The sequence below is a fragment of the Canis aureus genome, chromosome X (assembly GCF_053574225.1).
Source record: "Canis aureus isolate CA01 chromosome X, VMU_Caureus_v.1.0, whole genome shotgun sequence".
In the NCBI taxonomy this organism is placed as follows: domain Eukaryota; kingdom Metazoa; phylum Chordata; class Mammalia; order Carnivora; family Canidae; genus Canis; species Canis aureus.
In genome coordinates, this window is record NC_135649.1 from 61,639,727 (window position 1) to 61,659,013 (window position 19,287).

The 19,287-nt window shown below is 39.2% G+C and overlaps 1 protein-coding gene and 1 pseudogene across 4 annotated transcripts in view; one reads left to right on the forward strand and one right to left on the reverse strand.

Moving 5' to 3' along the window:
• SH3BGRL (SH3 domain binding glutamate rich protein like) overlaps positions 1-19,287 on the reverse strand; it is a 356,563-nt gene that overhangs the window by 292,824 nt on the left and 44,452 nt on the right. The window lies entirely within an intron of this gene.
• Positions 7,581-8,920, forward strand: LOC144307806 (keratin, type I cytoskeletal 18 pseudogene; annotated as a pseudogene).

A 19,287-nucleotide genomic window follows, 5' to 3' on the forward strand; every position in this document is an offset into this window, starting at 1 on the left:
AGACGACCTACACAATGGGAAAATATATTTGCAAATGACATATCAGATAAAGGGCTAGTTTCCAAGATCTATAAAGAACTTATTAAACTGAACAGCAAAGAAACAAACAATCCAATCATGAAATGGACAAAAGACATGAACAGAAATTTCATAGAGGAAGACATAGACATGGCCAACGAGCACTTGAGAAAATGCTCCTCATCACTTGCCATCAGGGAAATACTAATCAAAACCACAAGGAGATACATCACACCAGTGAGAATGGTGAAATTTAAGACAGGAAGCAACAAATGTTGGAGAGGATGTCGAGAAAGGGGAACCCTCTTGCACTGTTGGTGGGAATGTGAACTGGTGCAGCCACTCTGGAAAACTTGTGGAGGTTCCTCAAAGAGGTAAAAATAGACCTGCCCTATGAGCCAGCAATTGCACTGCTGGGGATTTACCCCAAAGATACAGATGCAATGAAACGCCAGGACACCTGCACCACGATGTTTCTAGCAGTAATGTCCACAATAGCCAAACTGTGGAAGGAGCCTCAGTGTTCATCAAAAGATGAATGGATAAAGAAGATGTAGTCTATGTATATATTGGAATATTACTCAGCCATTAGAAATGACAAATACCCACCATTTGCTTCGACATGGATGGACCTGGAGGGTATTATGCTGAGTGAAGCCAGTCAATCGGAGAAAGACAAACATTATATGGTCTCATTCATTTGGTGAATATAAAAGATAATGAAAGAGATTATAGGGGAAAGGAGAGAAAATGAGTGGGAAATATCAGAGAGGGAGACAGAACATGAGAGACTCCTAACTCTGGGAAACGAACAAGGGGTTGTAGAAAGGGAGTTGGGAGGGGTTTGGGGTGATTGGGTGATTGGCAGTGAGGGAGGCACTTGAGAGGATGAGCCCTGGGTGATATGGTGTATGTTGGCAAATTGAACTCCAATAGAAAAGTAAGTATAAATGAATAAAAAGAAAAAAGAAGTTCCCAGGGGGAAAAAATGCTTACCAGGATAAGTGTAGTTATCATCTATCACTGCACAAAGTTATCACAGTATTATTGACTATAATCTCTATGCTGTACTTTTCATCCCTATGACTTATCTATCTTATAAGTGGAAGTTTGTACTCTTTACTACCTTCACCTATACTGTCTATTCCTTCTGCCATCCTTATTATGTGTTGACTGTTTCTCGCCATGTATTTCCGCAAGGCTTTCAGAATCAAGTGATTCCTGGCCAAGAAACAAAAGCAGAATCGTCCCATTCTCCAGTGGATTTGGAGGAAAACTGGTAATAAATTCAGGTACTACTGCAAGAGGAGGCACTGTAGAACCTCACCTCTGGGAACCAGCTTGACTTTAGCTGCATGAGTCCATGATTTTTACAATGACAAAATAGAAATAGAAGTTAAATAATTAAGTAAGGTATAGGGAAATAATGCCAGTAATTTATTAAATAATTAGGATTCATTTTTTATTCTAAAAATCAAAAAGGGTCTAATCAGGCAAACCAATGAAAAACCCAATCGCATTCAATTAATAAAAGGAAAATTGTTGGATTAAAATATAAATGTACTTTCTTTAAAGACTTCAAAAACAGTTATTTCCATTTAAATATATACTTTTTTCTAATACATTTTCCCAGCATTTGTTTTCAAGTCTAGAACTGAGGTTAAAAATGGATTTAAAATGCTATGGTATAAAATCCATTAAAAAGCAAGCTATGTTCATACATTTTATTAGATTGCCTAACTTAGGTTATTAGGAGAGTGCTGTGTTCTTCAGGAAAGTCTTAGGAAATTTCTATAATTATGTAGTATCCATTTTATCCTAGCAGGCTTTTTTTAAAATATCAGATGTTTAGACTGGGATATATGGTATGAGTTAAAATTGTATTTTTCCTATTCTTTACCAGATAATATGTTTTCAAATATATTTTTTGAGGCTGTACTAAATACAATCATTTCCTCAGTAAACACAGTGGCTGAATAGTTCAAAGAACAATTATTGTCACAACTTCTGGTCAATATGCACTGTGGGGTTCATCTACATGAAAATGTGATTAGTGAAAGACTGGAAATTCTGTGTGTTTTTTTTTTTTAAACAAACTATTATGCAGTCAATTTGACCAAAAGTTAAGACTGGAATATTTCTTGTAATTATTACATATCCAGACATAGATGGAATTTCTTTGTTATGTTTAAATTTCCTATTGAATGGATATCTACAATTTTTTTGACATCTTCTATCAAAATATCTGGTATATTGGGCAGGCCGGGTGGCTCGGCGGTTTAGCGCTGCCTCTGGCTCAGGTCGTGATCCTGGAGACCCAGAATCGAGTCCCACATTGGGCACCCTGCATGGAGTCTGCTTCTCCCTCTGCCTGCGTCTCTACCTCTATCTCTCTCTGTGTCTTTCATGAATAAATAAATAAGATCTTAAAAAAGAAACAAAACACACAAAAAACAAAATATCTGGTATATTAGAGTAATTTTCCCGTCTAACCTAGCAAAGTGTAGAGGCTTCACCAAACCCTCCTTGGCATTTGATAACTTATTCCCATGTAATGATTTGGTCTAGAAAGGAGATGCCCATAATTTCTGTTCATTTGGCAGAGCAAAAGGACACAGAATGAAGGTCTCTAGCTCCTCCATTGAGCAGAGGTAAGGAATACATTTGGATATAGTCAATATATGTCTAATTCTAATAAATCTACTAGCACAATTAAAAAAATGCTTCATCTGTTTCTGAACACCATTAAGGGAGGGAAAAAATTAAACTAAGGTATAAATCCTGCAATTTTTAAGGGCATATAGCTGCTCTTATAAAGAACCAGAATCTGGCCCTGAATTTTCTTTTAAGAGAAGGAAGGGAGAGGAGAGCACATGCATGCAGGGTAGGTGAGGCAGAGAGAGAGAGAGAGAGAGAGAGAGAGAGAGAGAGAGAATCTTAAGCAGGCTTCATGTCCAGCATGGAGTCTGATACAGGGCTCAGTCCCACAACCCTGAGATTATGATGTGAGCTGAAATCAAGAGTTGGATACTTAACCGACTGAACTACCCAAGCACATGGAAAATTTGTTGCTTAAGTGAAAAAAACAGAGGAGGCGAGTCAAGATGGTGGAGGAGTACGGTCCCCAACTCATCTGGCCCCATCAACTTACCTAGATAACTTTCAAACCATTCTGAACACCTACGAATCTGACCTGAGATTTAAAGAGAGAATAGCCAGAATGCTACAGATAGAAGGGTTTTCTATTCTAACAAGGTAGGAAGGTGGAAAAAAATAAAATTAAAGAGAATCAAGTGGGGGAGGGGCACCCCAAGGAGTCAGGCTAAGGCCTGCGGCCAAAGCCTCTGGGACAGGAAAACCCAGCCCTGGAGAAACAATAGCTTTAAAAAAATCCGCACCAGATTCTTCCTGGACAGAAAAGTGCTCAGCAGGGAAATCAGGCAGAATTGCAGGAGAGTCAGCGAAGCCTCCACTTTGCCAGAGTCACTAATAGAGGACGTGTGCCCAAGGGAAGGTGCACCACGAACTGTGAGCCATTCTCAGTAAAGGGCTAGAGCATGCATCCAGCAGGGCATCTGGAAGAAGCCAGTCAGTTAGGCTGGTGGCTCCAGACTGAGGTGTCTGCGCCCTGCTGCCTTCGGGAGCCACCAGCTGGGAGAGCGATTCCAGCAGCGCAGGACCCTGGATCCCAGGGTGCCCAAGCGGACATAGCCCACGACCCTGCACTCCTGCTGGGATAGACAGAAGCAGGGAAGGCACAGGACAGCGAGGACTCTCCTGCCACTGAGTGCCCCAAGCTGTGCAGATCAGTGCACCCACTCTGGCTCCAGAAGCATCTAAGCCAGTGTGGACTGGGAGACTGTATTAGTTACTAGTGGGGAGCTGACTACAGAGCTGGAAATCTGGCTGTGGCCATTGTTGTTTTTCCTCCTTGTTTCACCTTGTTCCTGGAGTGGTGGGGCTGCCAGGGAACAGAGGCCTCATGGGGTAAACAGCTCCCCCTGAGCTCGGCACCCAGCGGTGGGGGGCATCTCCACCCAGGCACAAACACCTGAGAATCAGCACAGCAGGCCCTCCCCCAGAAGACCGGCTGGAAGAACGGGGGAAGAGCAGGTTCTTGACCCAGCAGTGCTGGAAAGCTCCAGGGGAAATCAAGGGATTTACAGTATACAGAACTAGAAGGTACGCCTCCTTCTTTTTTTTCTTTTTCCAGTACAACTCATGTTTATATCAGACTAAAAATTTCCAGTATTTTCTCTTTTCCCGCCTTAACTACAATATTTTACCACCTCTTCATTTTTGAGTTTCTTCCTTTTTGACATTCATATTTCTCCAATTACATGTCTTAGATATATTTCCACCTCCAGATTCCCTTCAAAACACTCAACTTAATTTTGGGAGATATACAAGATATATTTTTTGTTGTTGTTGTTGTTTTGTGTTTTTCGTTTTCTCTGCCTCATTTTGTTCTACAATGGCAAAAGTTAATACCTTCTAAAACATGACCAGCATGCACCCAGGACCAAGTGGTATACCGTGCTGGTTCATTCTGTGAGATTATATTCACTCTTCATTCCCATTCTGCTGTCCTCTTTTATCTCATTTATGTATTAGTGGTCAATTGTGGGGCTCTCTACAAGTATTTCTGGTTTATATAAATTTGGGACTGAGCAACTTCTACATACAGAACTTAATATACTGAGAACCAAGAGGATCACACTCTAGGACCCCTCAGGTAGACAACATTATCCCTCCACTACAACTTTGTCACCACGAACGTCTCCAGCCCCCCTCCCTTTTCTTCTCCTTTTTTTCTATTTTTTTCTCTTTAATTTTGCTTATTTCTCTTATTTTTTTTCACTTTTCTTTTTTTTCTTCTTTGGGATTCCTGGCATTTTATTTTTTTACTACTTTGTTTTAAATTTTGTTTTTCACTTTAGTGGTGCTTTTGTTTTATTTCGTTCTGATCTTTGTTTTCAATTTCTGGTCTCTGGCCTCATCAAAATCATCTACAGTGAAATTTACTTAGGTTGTGGTTGATATTCTTGACTCAACCCACTCATACAGCCACTCTGCACTGAGCAAAATGACTAGAAGGAAAAACTCAATGCAAAAGAATCAGAAACAGTACTCTCTGTCACAGAGTTACAGAATTTAGATTATAATTCAAAGTCAGAAACCCAATTAGAAGCACAATTATAAAGCTACTGGTGGCTCTGGAAAAAAAAGCATAAGGGATTCAAGAGACTTCATGACTACAAAATTTAGATCTAATCAGGCTGAAATTAAAAATCAATTAAATGAGATGCAATCCAAACTGGAGATCCTAACTATGAAAGTTAATGAGGTAGAAGAAAGAGTGAATGACATAGAAGACAAGTTGATGGCAAGGAAGGTAGCTGAGGAAAAAACAGAAAAACAATTAAAAGACCATGAGGAAAGGTTTATGGAAATAAATGATAGTCTCAGAAGGAAAAGTCTACATATAATTGGAGATTATAGAGAGAGCTGAGAGGGACAGAGGGACAGAAAAAGCATATATGAGCAAATCATAGATTTGAACTTCCCTAATTTGGGGAGGAAAACAGGTATTCAGATCCAGGATATACAGAGGTCCCTCCAAAATCAACAAAAACCGTTCAACACCTCAACATTTAAAAGTGGAACTTGCAAATTTCAAAATTAAAGAGAAAATCCTTAAAGCACTGGGAGACAACAGATTTGTAACTTATATGGTGGAGAAATATTAGATTAATAGTAAACCTCTACACAGAGACCTACGAGGCAAGAAAGGGCTAGCAGGATATACTCAGGGTACTAAATGAGAAGAACATGCAGCAAAACATACTCTATCCAGCAAGGCTCACATTAACATTAGAAGGAGAGATAAAGGTCTTCCAAAATAGGCAGAAACTGGAAAAATATGTGACCACCAAACCAGCTCTGCAAGAAATATTAGGGAAGATTCTGTAAAAGAAATAGGAAGCCCAAAGGAAAAAATCCACAAAAACAGAGCCTGAATAGGTATTACAATGACACTAAATTCATAGCTTTCAATAGTAACTCTGAGCGTGAATGGGCTTAATGATCCCATAAAATGACACAGGGTTTCAGGCTGGATAAAAAAGCAAGACCCATCTATTTGCTGTCTACAAGAGACTCATTTTACACATAAGGACACCTACAGTCTAAAAATGAAAGGGTAGAGAACCATTTACCATTCAAATGATCCTCAGAAGAAAGCTGGGGTAGCAATCCTCATCTCAGGAACATTAAATTTTATCCCAAAGACTATAGTAAGAGATGAAGAAGGACACCATATCATATTTAAAGGATCTAACCAACAAGAGGACATAACAATCATGATTATTTATGTCTCTAATGTGGGAGCTGCCAAGTATATCAATCAATTAATAACCAAAGTTAAGACATACTTAGATAATAATACACTAATACTGCGAGACTACAACATGGCGGTTTCTGCAAATGACAGATATTCTAACCACATCTCCAAAGAAACAAGAGCTTTATTTATTTTTTTTAATTTTTATTTATTTATGATAGTCACACACACAGAGAGAGAGAGAGAGAGAGAGAGAGAGGCAGAGACATAGGCAGAGGGAGAAGCAGGCTCCATGCACCGGGAGCCCGACATGGGATTCGATCCCGGGTCTCCAGGATCGCACCCTGGGCCAAAGGCAGGCGCTAAACCACTGTGCCACCCAGGGATCCCCCGAAACAAGAGCTTTAAATGATATACTAGACCATATGGATTTCACAGATAGATACAAAATATTGCATCCAAATGCAACTGAATATACATTCTTCTCAAGTGCACGTGGAGCTTTCTCCAGAGTACACCACATACTGGGTCACACATCAGGTCTCAACTGAACCCAAAAGACTGGGATTGCCCCTGCATATTTTCAGACCACAATGCTTTGAAACTAGAACTAAATCACAGGAAGAAATTTGGAAGAAACTCAAACACATGGAGGTTAAAGAGCATCCTGCTAAAAGATGAAAGGGTCAACCAGGACATTAGAGAAGAATTTAAAAGATTCACGGAAACTAATGAGAATGAAGATACAACCATTCAAAATCTTTGGGATACACCAAAAGCAGTTCTAAGGGGAAATACATTGCAATACAAGCATCCCTCAAAAAAACTGGAGAAAATTGAAACACAAGTGAACCTCGCACCTAAAGGAACTGGAAGAACAGCAAAGAAAACCTACACCAAGCAGAAGAAGAGAGTTAATAAAGACTCGAGCAGAACTCAATGAAAGAGAGACCGAAGAACTGTAGAACAGATTTAAAAAAAAAAACAAAAAACAAAAAAACAGGAGTTGGTTCTTTGAAAGAATTAAAAAGAGATAAACCATTAGCCTGCCTTACTAAAAACAAAAGAGAGAAAAGAATCAAATTAATAAAATCATGAATGAAAAAGGAGAGATCATAAGCAATATGCAGGATATACAAACAATTTTAAAAACGTATTATCAGCCCTGGCCCGAGCCTGAGCCCTGGCCTCCTGAGTCGCCCTCTGGCTCTCGAGCAGCATGAGCTTCACCACCTGCTCCACCTTCTCTTCCAACTATCAGTCCCTGGGCTCTGTGCAGTCGCCCAGCCACTAGGTCTGGCCGATCAGCAGCAGTGTGCCAGCGTCTACGCAGGCACGGGGCTCTGGATCTCCATATCCTGCTCCACCAGCTTCCGGGGCAGCTGGGGATCCAGGGGCCTGGCTGCGGGGATGGCTGGGGGTCTGGCAGATATAGGGGGCATACAGGGCGAGAAGAAGACCATGCAAGACCTGAATGCCCGCCTAGCCTACTACCTGGAGAGGGTGAGGAGCCTGGAGGCTGATAATCAGAGATTGAAGATAAAAATCCGGGAACACCTGGAGAAGAAGGGCCCCCAGGTCAGAGACTGGGGGCATTACTTCAAGACCATCGAGGACCTGAGGGCTCAGATCTTTGCAAGTGCTGTGGACAATGCCCGCATCGTTCTGCAGATTGACAATGCCCGGCTTGCTGCTGACGACTTGCGTGTCAAGAATGAGACGGAGCTGGCCAGGCGCCAGTCCGTGGAAAGCAACATCCATGGGCTCTGCAAGGTCATTGATGACACCAATGTCACTCGGCTGCAGGTACAGAGATTGAAGCTCTCAAGGAGGAGCTGCTCTTCATGAAGAAAAACCACGAGGAAGAAGTAAAGGGTCTACAAAACCAAATCGCCAACTCTGGGTTGATGGTGGAGTTGGATGCCCCCAAATCTCAGGACCTCAGCAAGAGCAAGGCAGATATCCGGGCCCAGTATGACAAGCCGACTCAGAAGAACGGAGAAGAACTGGACAAGTACTGGTCTCAGCAGATCAAGGAGAGCACCACAGTGGTCACCACACAGACCGCTGAGATCGGAGAAGCTGAGATGACCCTCACGGAGATGAGAGGTACCGTCCAGTCCTTGGAGATCAACCTGGACTCCATGAGAAAACTGAAGGCCAGCTTGGAGAGCAGCCTGAGGGAGGTCAAGACTCACTATGCGATGCAGATGGAGCAGCTCACTGGGGTCCTGCTGCAACTGGAGTCAGAGCTGTCCCAGACCCGGGCAGAGGGTCAGTGCCAGGCGCAGAATTTTGAGGCCCTGCTGAATGTCAAGGTCAAGCTGGAGGCTGAGAATGCTACCTACTGTCACCTGTTGGAAGACGGGGAGGACTTCAGTCTTACTGACGCCCTGGACAGCAGCAACTCCTTGCAGACCATCCAGAAAACCACCACCCGCAAGATCATGGATGGCAAGGTGGTGTCTGAGACCAACCACACCAAAATTCTGAAGTGCTGAGGCAGCAAAACAGGGTACCCTTTGAGGAGCAGGAGGCCAAAAAAAGGTTCAGAGGTCAAAAAAATGTATTATCAGCAAATATACACCAAAATATTAGGCAATTTAGAAGAAATGAACTCAATTCTAGAAAACCACAAACTACCAAAACTGGAACAGGAAGAAATAGAAAAGCTGAACAGGCTGATTACCAGGTAGGAACTTGAAGCAATCCTCAAAAACCTCCCAAGACACAAAAGTCCAGGGCCAGATGGCTTCAGGGGAATTCTATCAAACGTTTAAAGAAGAAAAAATACCTGTTCTACTAAAGCTCTTCCAAAATACAGAAAGGGACAAAATACTTCCAAACTCATTTTATGAGGTCAGCATCACCTTAATTCCAAAACCAGAAAAAGACCCCAACAAAAAGGAGAAAAATAGACCAATACCCCTGATGAACACTGATGCAAACATTCTCAACATGACACTAGCCAATAGGATCCAATAGTACATTATGACGTTTATTCACCATGACCTAGTGGGATTCATCCTCGGGATGCAAGTTTGGTTCAACAGTGTTAAAACAATCAACAAGATAAATCATATCAACAAGAGAAAAAACAACCATGTGATCCTCTCAATAGATGTAGAGAAAGCATTTGACCAAATACATCATCCATTCCTGATCAAAACCCTTCAGAGTGTAGGGATAGAGGGAACATTCCTCAGCATCTTAAAAGCCATCTATGAAAAGCCCACAGGAAATATCATTCTCAATGGGGAAAAACTGAAACCCTTTCCCCTAAGATCAGAAACACGACACGGATATCCATTCTCACCACTGCTATTCAACATAATACTATAATTCCTAGCCTCAGCAATCAGACAACAAAAAGAAATAAAAGGCATTCAAATTGGCAAAGAAAACTGAAACTCTCCATCTTCATAGATGATATGATGCTGTCCATAGAAAACCCAAAGACTCCACCCCAGATTGCTAAAACCCATACAGCAATTCAGTAATGTGGCAGGATACAAAATCAATGCCCAGAAATCTGTGGCATTTCTATACACTAACAATGAGACTGAAGAAAGAGAAATTAAGGAGTCAATTCCATTTACAATTGTACCCAAAAGTATAAGATACATAGGAATAAACCTAACCAAAGAGATAAATAATCTATACACTAAAAACTACAGACACTTCTTAAATATTTTTTTTAATTTTTATTTATTTATGATAGTCACAGAGAGAGAGAGAGAGAGAGAGAGAGAGAGAGAGGCAGAGACACAGGCAGAGGGAGAAGCAGGCTCCATGCACCGGGAGCCCGATGTGGGATTCGATCCCGGGTCTCCAGGATCGCTCCCTGGGCCAAAGGCAGGCGCCAAACCGCTGCGCCACCCAGGGATCCCCAGACACTTCTGAAAATATTTCCGGAAGACACAAAGAGACAGAAAAATATTCCCTGCTCATGGATTAGACGAATTAAAATTGTGAAAATATCTATGCTACCCAGGGCAATTTACATATTCAATGCAATCCCTATCAAAATACCATGCACTTGGGCAGCCCTGGTGGCCCATCAGTTTAGTGCCACCTTCAGCCCAGGCCATGATCCTGGAGATCTGGGATCGAGTCCCATGTCGGGCTCCCTGCATGGAGCCTGCTTCTCCCTGTGCCTGTGTCTCTGCCTCTCTCTCTCTCTCTCTCTCTCTCTCTGTGTGTCTGTCTGTCATGAATAAATAAATAAAATCTTAAAAAATACAATGGACTTTCTTTAGAGTTGTAACAAATCGTCTTAAGATTTGTGTGAAATCAGGGCAGCCCGTGTGGCGCAGCGGTTTAGCGCCGCCTGCAGCCCAGGCCATGATCCTGTAGATCCGGGATCGAGTCCCAAGTCGGGCTCCCGGCATGGAGCCTGCTTCACCCTCTGCCTGTGTCTCTGCCTCTCTCTCTCCTGCTCTGTATCTCTCATGATTAAATAAAATAAAATCTTAAAAAAAAAAAGATTTGTGTGAAATCAGAAAAGACCCCAAATACTAAGGGAATATTGAAAAATAAAACCAGAGCTGGGGGCATCAAATGCCGGATTCTAATTTGTACTACAAAGCTGTGATCATCAACACAGTGTGGTACTGGCACAAACACAGACACATATATCAATGGAGGAGAAAAGAGAACCCAGAAGAGGGCCCTCAAGTTTATGGTCAACTAATGTTCAACAAAGCAGGAAAGACTATCCACCGGAAACAAATACAGTCTCTTCAATAAATGGTGCTGGGAAAATTGGACAGCCACGTGCAGAAGAATGAAACTAGACCATTCTCTTACACCATACACAAAGAGAAACTCAAAAGGGATGAAAGATCTAAATGTGAGACAAGAATCCATCAAAATCCTAGAGGAGAACACAGGCAACACTCTGTATGAATTTGGGCACAGCAACTTCTTGCAGTATATATCTATGAAGGCAAGGGAAACAAAAGCAGAAATGAATTACTAGGACTTCAACAAGATCAAAAGCTTCTTCACAGCAATAGAAACAGTCAACAAAACTAAAAGACAACCTATAGAATGGAAGAAGATATTTGCAAATGACTTATCAGATAAAGGGCTAGCATCCAAGATCTATAAAGAACTTATTAAACTCAACAGCAAAGAAACAATCCAATCATGAAATGGGCAAGTGTAATGAACAGAAATTTCACCATTGAAGACATACTCATGGCCAAGAAGCACATGACAAAATGCTCTGTATCACTTGCATTCAGGAAAATACAAATCAAAACCATAATGAGATACCACCTCACACCAGTGAGAACGGTGAAAATTAACAAGACAGGGAACAACGAATGTTGGAAAGGATATGGAGAAAAGGGAACTCTCTTGCACTTTGGGTGGGAAGGTGAACTGATACAGAGACTCTGGAAAACTGTGTGGAAGTTCCTCAATGAGTTAAAAATAAAGCTCCCCTACAACCCAGCATCTGTGATGCTCAGGATTTACCCCAAAGATACATATGCAGTGAAAGACTGAGACACCTGCACCCCAATGTTTATAGCAGCAATGTCCACAATAGCCAACCTGTGGAAGGAGCCTCGTTGTCCATCAAAAGGTGAATGGATAAAGAAGATGTGGTATATGTATACAATGGAATATTAGTCATTAGAAACGACAAATATAAACCATTTGCTTCGACGTGGATGGAACTGGAGGGTATTATGCTGAGTGAAATAAGTCGATCGGAGAAGGACAAACATTATATGGTTTTATGCATACAGGGAGTATAAAAATAGTGAAAGGGATTATAGGGGAAAGGAAAGAAAATGAGTTGGAAATATCAGAAAGCATAACAGAACATGAGAGACTCCTAACTCTGGGAAACAAACAAGAGGTAGTGGAAGGGGAGGTGGACAGGAGGGTGGGGTGATTGGTTTCTGGGACTGAAGGGGGCACTTGATAGGATGAGCACTGGGTGTCATAGTATATGATGGCAAATAGAACTCCAATACATACATACATACATACATACATACATACACAAATACATAAATACATAAATAAATGAGAAAGATACAATTGAAGTTGGTAGACTATTCATAAATTAAACTACTGCATACCGATGGATGTATACTTTCAACAACCATACTATTTTATTTTAAAGAAGGAGAGATAAAGAGAATTACAACACTAATTTGAATTATAGAGTTAAAAATAGATCTGCCCTACGACCCACCAATTGCACTGCTGGGGACTTTCCCCAAAGATACAGATGCAATGAAACGCCGGGACATCTGCACCCCGATGTTTCTAGCAGCAATGTTCACAATAGCCAAACTGTGGAAGGAGCCTCGGTGTCCATCGAAAGATGAATGGATAAAGAAGATGTGGTCTATGTATACAATGGAGTATTACTCAGCTATTAGAAACGACAAATACCCACCATTTGCTTCGACATGGATGGAACTGGAGGGTATTATGCTGAGTGAAGTAAGTCAATTGGAGAAGGACAAACATTATATGGTCTCATTCATTTGGGGAATATAAAAAAATAGTGAATGGGAATAAAGGGGAAAGGAGAAAAAATGAGTGGGAAATATCAGAAAGGGAGACAGAACATGGAAGACTCCTAACTCTGGGAGATGAACTAGGGGTGGCGGAAGGGGAGGTGGGCGCGGTTTGGGGTGACTGGGTGATGGGCACTGAGGGGGACATGGCAGGATGAGCACTGGGTGTTATGCCATATTGGCAAATTAAATTACAATAAAATAAATTAAAAAAAGAATTTAGTATTTTTTTTCACAGAAACTCAAATGGATAAGAATCTGTATGTCAGGTCAGCAAGTATTTATGAAGTGCTTCTTCTGAGTTCAACATTACACTAAATGTTCTGGGGACTACAGTTAGAGAAGATAAAAGTACTACATAGGAACAGAAGTCATAGGCATGTGAAACTTTATAAAAATATGAGACTTTATATAATGAAATGTTTTATTATAAGATTTATATTATGAAAGGGATTCTTTCTCTAAAACATTTATGCGTGTATCTTTGGGAAGAGGCTCCAAGCTTTTCATCAGATTATCAAAATTATTAAAGTTGGAAGGTCTAAAATGTGTTATCGAAAAGAAATATGGAAAGACATAGGATGGAAATAATTGCTGATAAATTTTATAATCCAATAAGCAACAGAAAGATCTAACCTTCACAAAGCACTTTAAGCCTTCACATCATTTCTTTCATTTAAACCAAGAGGAAAAAAAAAAAAAACAAGAGGAATTTGAAAAAGATTCTTAAGTTATGAAATGAGATGAAGGATACAGGAAGGAAATTGGTAGACCAGTAATATGCAGAATGGGTTAAAAAATGACTGAAGGTAATAAATTATTTTTTAAGTCTAAAGGGATAAGGAGTCAATTGGAAGGTGTGGACTATAGAAGTGTGTAGGAAGCAGAAAATCTAAGAAACATTATTAAATGATAAATTGATAGAATTTTGGGGAAATATTAAGGGTTAGGAGTTTTGAAATCATTCATTTATTTACTTTTTTAAGATTTTATTTTTATTTATTTATTAGGGAGCGAGAAAGAGAGAGACAGAGAATGCAAGCCAGGAGAGAGAGAGAGGGACAAGCAGATTCTGCGGAGTGTAGAGCACAATGAGGGCTGGATCCCAGGACTCCAAGACTATGAGCTGAGCCAAAACCAAGAGTCAGACACTCAACCAACTGAGCCACTTGGGATTCCCTAAATTCAATCACTCATTTAATAAATATTTATTGAGCTGAACCTATTTGGTTCTTGGCACTTGTAAGAAACAGAGATAAGAGCAATAAATATGCAGGGAAGGTCCCTGCATCTATGGAGTTTATAATCTAATGAGAAGCAGACAATAAATAGGAAATAGGAAAACACACTAACAAATTGATGAAATAATTTCATATGTTAATTAATTGATGCATGCTATTAGTGAAAGATGACTTCCAAAACACAAAGAGGACAAGTGCAAGGAAACAAGTAAGTGCGAATTAATGGACTTGGCTTTTATTTATTTTTTTAAGATTTTATTAATTTATTCCGAGAGAGAGAGAGAGAGAGAGAGAGAGAGGCAGAGTTACAGGCAGAGGGAGAAGCAGGCTCCATGCAGGGAGCCTGACATGGGACTCAATCCCGGGTCTCCAGGATCACCCCGGGTTGCAGGTGGCACTAAACCGCTGCGCCACTGGGGCTGCCTGGACTTGGTTTTTAAAACAAAATTTCTCATTTCATTAAAATATGATGCTGACAATAACATGGGACAACTGGCAAAAGCAGAACATTGTTAATGAAGGGAGAACTTCCATATGAATGTGTATTATATAAATGTGTGTTGAAGAGGGTATATCTGAGAGGGCAAAGATGGTGAAAGAAGGAGCAGAGAGTAAAGATGTTGAGTTATGTTTTAAATAAATTGAGCCAGGAGTCCTTTATTTTGAGGGAAATCAACCCATGGGTATGACAGCAAAATGTACCATCCTAACAAAGGAAAAAAGCTACCTCAGCACAATAAAACGATGATAAATTCAGTAAATGCTATCTTTTTTATAGCATTTGAAGAGGATTTTGTTTATGATAAACATATACTGACTATATGCACAGTAAGGAATGAACAATAGGTAAATTAATGCATTAAGCTTCTCTTTCGTTTTCTACTCCCACAGGTAATTGTTGATATAAGTCTATGTCTTATAGAGCTGTTACCACATAAATGCAGTCTAAAATATATACACACATTAGCATGCAAGCTTTGTTATCTTTACTAGATTACAATCTCCTCAAGAGGAGGTTCCACATCTAATTTATGTTTGTGTCCATCAAAATACCAGAATGTCTCACACATTGTGGGTATTCAATAAATATTTTTAGGTTAAGGCCTCTTCAGGGCAGAAGACCTTATTTACACCACAATGTATCGTTTTGATGGTTCTCCTCTCATGAGAATACTAACTGGATTTATTCTATTGGCACTATAACCACTGTAAAATTATTGACTAGCAGTATTTTCATCTTTCAGTCAAAACCTGTTTTGATCCAATTCTAAATAATAAGAAAACGAACTCAAGAAAAACAGAATGTATGGATTTTCAGGCCCCAAAACTAAGCCAGAAAAGAGGCAGGCAAAGAGATAAGGCATGGAAAAATGCTTTGCTAGTGCCTCTAATTCCTCCCAGGTTTTTATCTTCCTCTACCCAACATCTAAAATGTCTTCTGTTTACAGACAGTAAAGAATCTTTTTTAAACCTGTTAACAAATACTTAACATATGAGCTACAAAATCTATTTAGAATTGGTTAGAGTTAAAAGATGACTATCTATTTACAACTGGTTTTTGCTCTCTACCTGTGTGTGTTTGAGAAAGCAAACAATTCAAAGATGAAAAATACACCTTAGGGAAACAAACATGAATGATATTGCATGCTGTATGTTGGCACAATATCCCAAGGCTCACAAAAGATGAAGCTCAAATAAAATCTTCATGGAAATGTGCACTGTTGGTCAACATTTTAAAGTTAGGTGGTATTCTACTATTTAACTACTTCCTTACAACTGGTCATCAGAGATAGCTACATGAACAGAGTCATAAATAAACATGACCTGTCTAGTCCTGTAGCTTATAAGTGCCCTTCCACTGGTCCTTTTTTTTTTTTTTTGGTGTTCTTCCACCATTTTTGGATATGTGTTTTACAAAGAGTTGTAAGGATCTGCATAGGGAAGGCACATATGTTAGATGCAAGAATTTTAAAAGTCAGGATGGGAAACCAACCTTAGATTGGTTGATTCTAGAAAAAAAGAAGAGTGAATGAATCAACACATACGAAGTGCTAAAAACAATGTCTGACACATAGCATTTAAGTAATGTTAGTTGTTATTACTGATGTTATTATTTACATAGCTGAGAGAGGTGGTATTGGTGTATTGGTAATATTACTCAATGTTGAGTTAGAAAAGTAGGTTCAGAATTAATTTATTCTAACTACTAGATAGATGATCATAAGTTAGTCACTTAAATTTTCTGGGCCTCAGCTTTCTACTGTCCAAAAGAGTGACATGAATACTTATGCTCATAAGTTGTTATGAGTATTAATGTTAACTGTGAAAATATGTGAAAGGACTTTGTAAATATAATAAAGTAAGGTTTTAAATCAATAAAATTTCTTGACTTTTGTCTCACTACCATACTTCTCACTTGAGTCTATCTGATTTCCATAGTCTCAAATCTACAGACTGTATCTGCTTTCTTACTGAGGATTCCCTGGTACTCCAAAACCATATCAGGATTTCTTTTCACTTTCTTTTCTACTCTATTCTATTCTATTCTATTCTCTCTTACACACCTACCCACATGTGCATATACACACTTGTGTGTGCGTGCACACACACACACACCACAAAAATTACTGAATTTCAGATCAGTTTCTTTCTTTTTCTCCTAGAATCCTATGTATTATATCTCAAATGGTTCCCTGGACCTAGACTAATTCCAAACACTGCCACTTCTTTTAGGAATTAATTATTCATTTTTATTCATTTTTCAAGCTATGTAGTTATTAGCCCTTTAAGAAAGACTTGGCTTGGTCTCCCCAGGTCCTCAGCTCCATAGCGTTAGTTACTTATAGTACTTGATTCTTTTTGATGTGGCTTCTGATGCTCAAAATGCAGACTCTTGAGTCACATTCCTACAGATCATAATTCAATATGTTTACAGTGTCCATGAATGACATTTTGAACAAGCATCCTGTGAGATTTCCCCCCACTACACTATGAATACCAATGAAATGTTTATAGAATCCTTGAGACATTCACCAATCTCCTAGTCCTATCTTTGCTCTTACTGTTGCCTCTCTCAGGAATGTTTTTTTCCATCACTAAGAGTAAAATCTTGCTTATTTTTTGAAATCCAGCTCAAATGTAGCCTCCTAGTCCATTTCTCCCACACCTAATACATGTATTCTTTTCTGATGAATAAGATATAGTACTTTATCAGCACTAGGATACAAGGAAGTATTGAGCCATCATAGAGTTTCTGGGCTTTACAAGTTTTCTATAAGATCTGTAAAGTGGGTAAACTAATAGAAAAGTCTATAGTACTTGGCATCTGATTGATCAAGACAGTAACTCAAATCGCATAGAAACTGGAAAGGAGGACTAGCAGCTATGTCAGGACCAACCATTGAGAATGAGAAGTAAACAAAAACTACTTGTTAGCAAGAACACTGTTTAAGTTCAGTAAGGAACAGTCAAGTGATAACAACGCAATGGTCTCAGGGGAAAAGATGGCTGGTTGCACAACTACCTAAATGAGTTTATGCAGTTGGGATTGGCTATATAGTAACAAGGAGGAAATAAGGGAGGGAGATAGGGAGCTAACAGCAGAATTGGCAGTGACATGAGAAGAGTAGAAGCTTTGGACATAGTTATTATGTGGCAAAATGGGATTTGAACCCACATCAACCTAATTTCATATACTATTGGATTTTCAGACCTTAATGTGACTTGGAATATAATTCAAGAATTCTTGAATGGGCTCAGAATTCTGTTTTTTAAAAAAATAAACGCCTTTCTAGGTGCAGGTGGGCAGTCTATTAATCATATGTGAGAAACAGTGAACTATTGCTTTTCATTGTTTACTTGAGGCATTGTTTCTTTCCCTCTCCTCATATGCATGTTCGCCTTTCAGGGATACCCAACTACCTAGCAAGCACAAACATTAAAAAGATAAATTCGCTAAACTCTTTCCTCTTTTCCCCATCCTTGCAAGCTCTGAGTTCTTAAAATTAGACTCCTTTAAATGTCCCAAAACATAAGGGCAACTGCTTTTCTGAGATAGTTTGGTAGTGGTCCCTGGAAGACATATTAGATCCCAAACCCTTAAGCTCACAAATGCATGTTTTCTTCATTAAAATTAAATATCATCATCATCATCATCATCATCATCATCATCATCATGATACCTTACATTTTATCAAGTGCCCACTATGTGCTAGGCACAACGTAAAGCATATCATACTATCTTAATTTTAAAAAGAAAAATGTAAAATTGAAATCATCTTTATTTGACAAAAAAGAAATCGAGCCTTTGAGAAGGAAAAGTTAAGTAACCTTCTCAGGATAACCAACAGTGAATGATGGTTTAAACCACTACCTGGAATTTTAACCCATACAGTCTGAATTTAAACCCTATGCTCTTAACTGTTCAACTATGTAGCCTGTGGAAACTCAGATATTTCATGACTGCTTATCAGTTCATAATTATACGCACTAACTATTGGCATAAGTCAAAGACACTCTCACAAAAATTTTAAAGGAAGACAAAAGGACTTAGTCCAAAGCCCAGGATTATAATCCTTCATGGTACTAGAATATGCTTGGTAAACCACTATTACCCAGCAAATACAGACATGATCAAGTATTGTGTGCCTCAAGATTCAGAGAGGTTTAATGATTTTAGAGGGAGACAGAATTGGAAAAAAAAAGATGAATAACTCAAGTCACATCTAAGAACTTTTAATTTCTATAATGTCTAATGCTATGTTAAATATCACACATCCTCTCAAAAAAGAAGGAAGTTTTTTCCATATTACAGGAAAAATACACAATGGAGAACATTTTGTTGTAACAATTTGTTGCCATAAAACAATGTAATCAAAATAACATCTACTGGCTGTCTTTGGACACAAAATAATAAAATTGGTAGAAAAGAATCAGTAAAATTTTTAAATGGAAGAATTGCATTGAACTGTTCATAAATTCACTTTATAAAATTTATCAAAGACAACTAAAGTGAAGAAAACCATTTCCTCATCATAATATAGAATTGATTTTATAATGTTCACTCCATTGTTTTTAGCAAGTGAGCAAGTTAAGAGTATTTCTACTTTGGAGCAACCCCTGTATAATAGGAACCTACTTC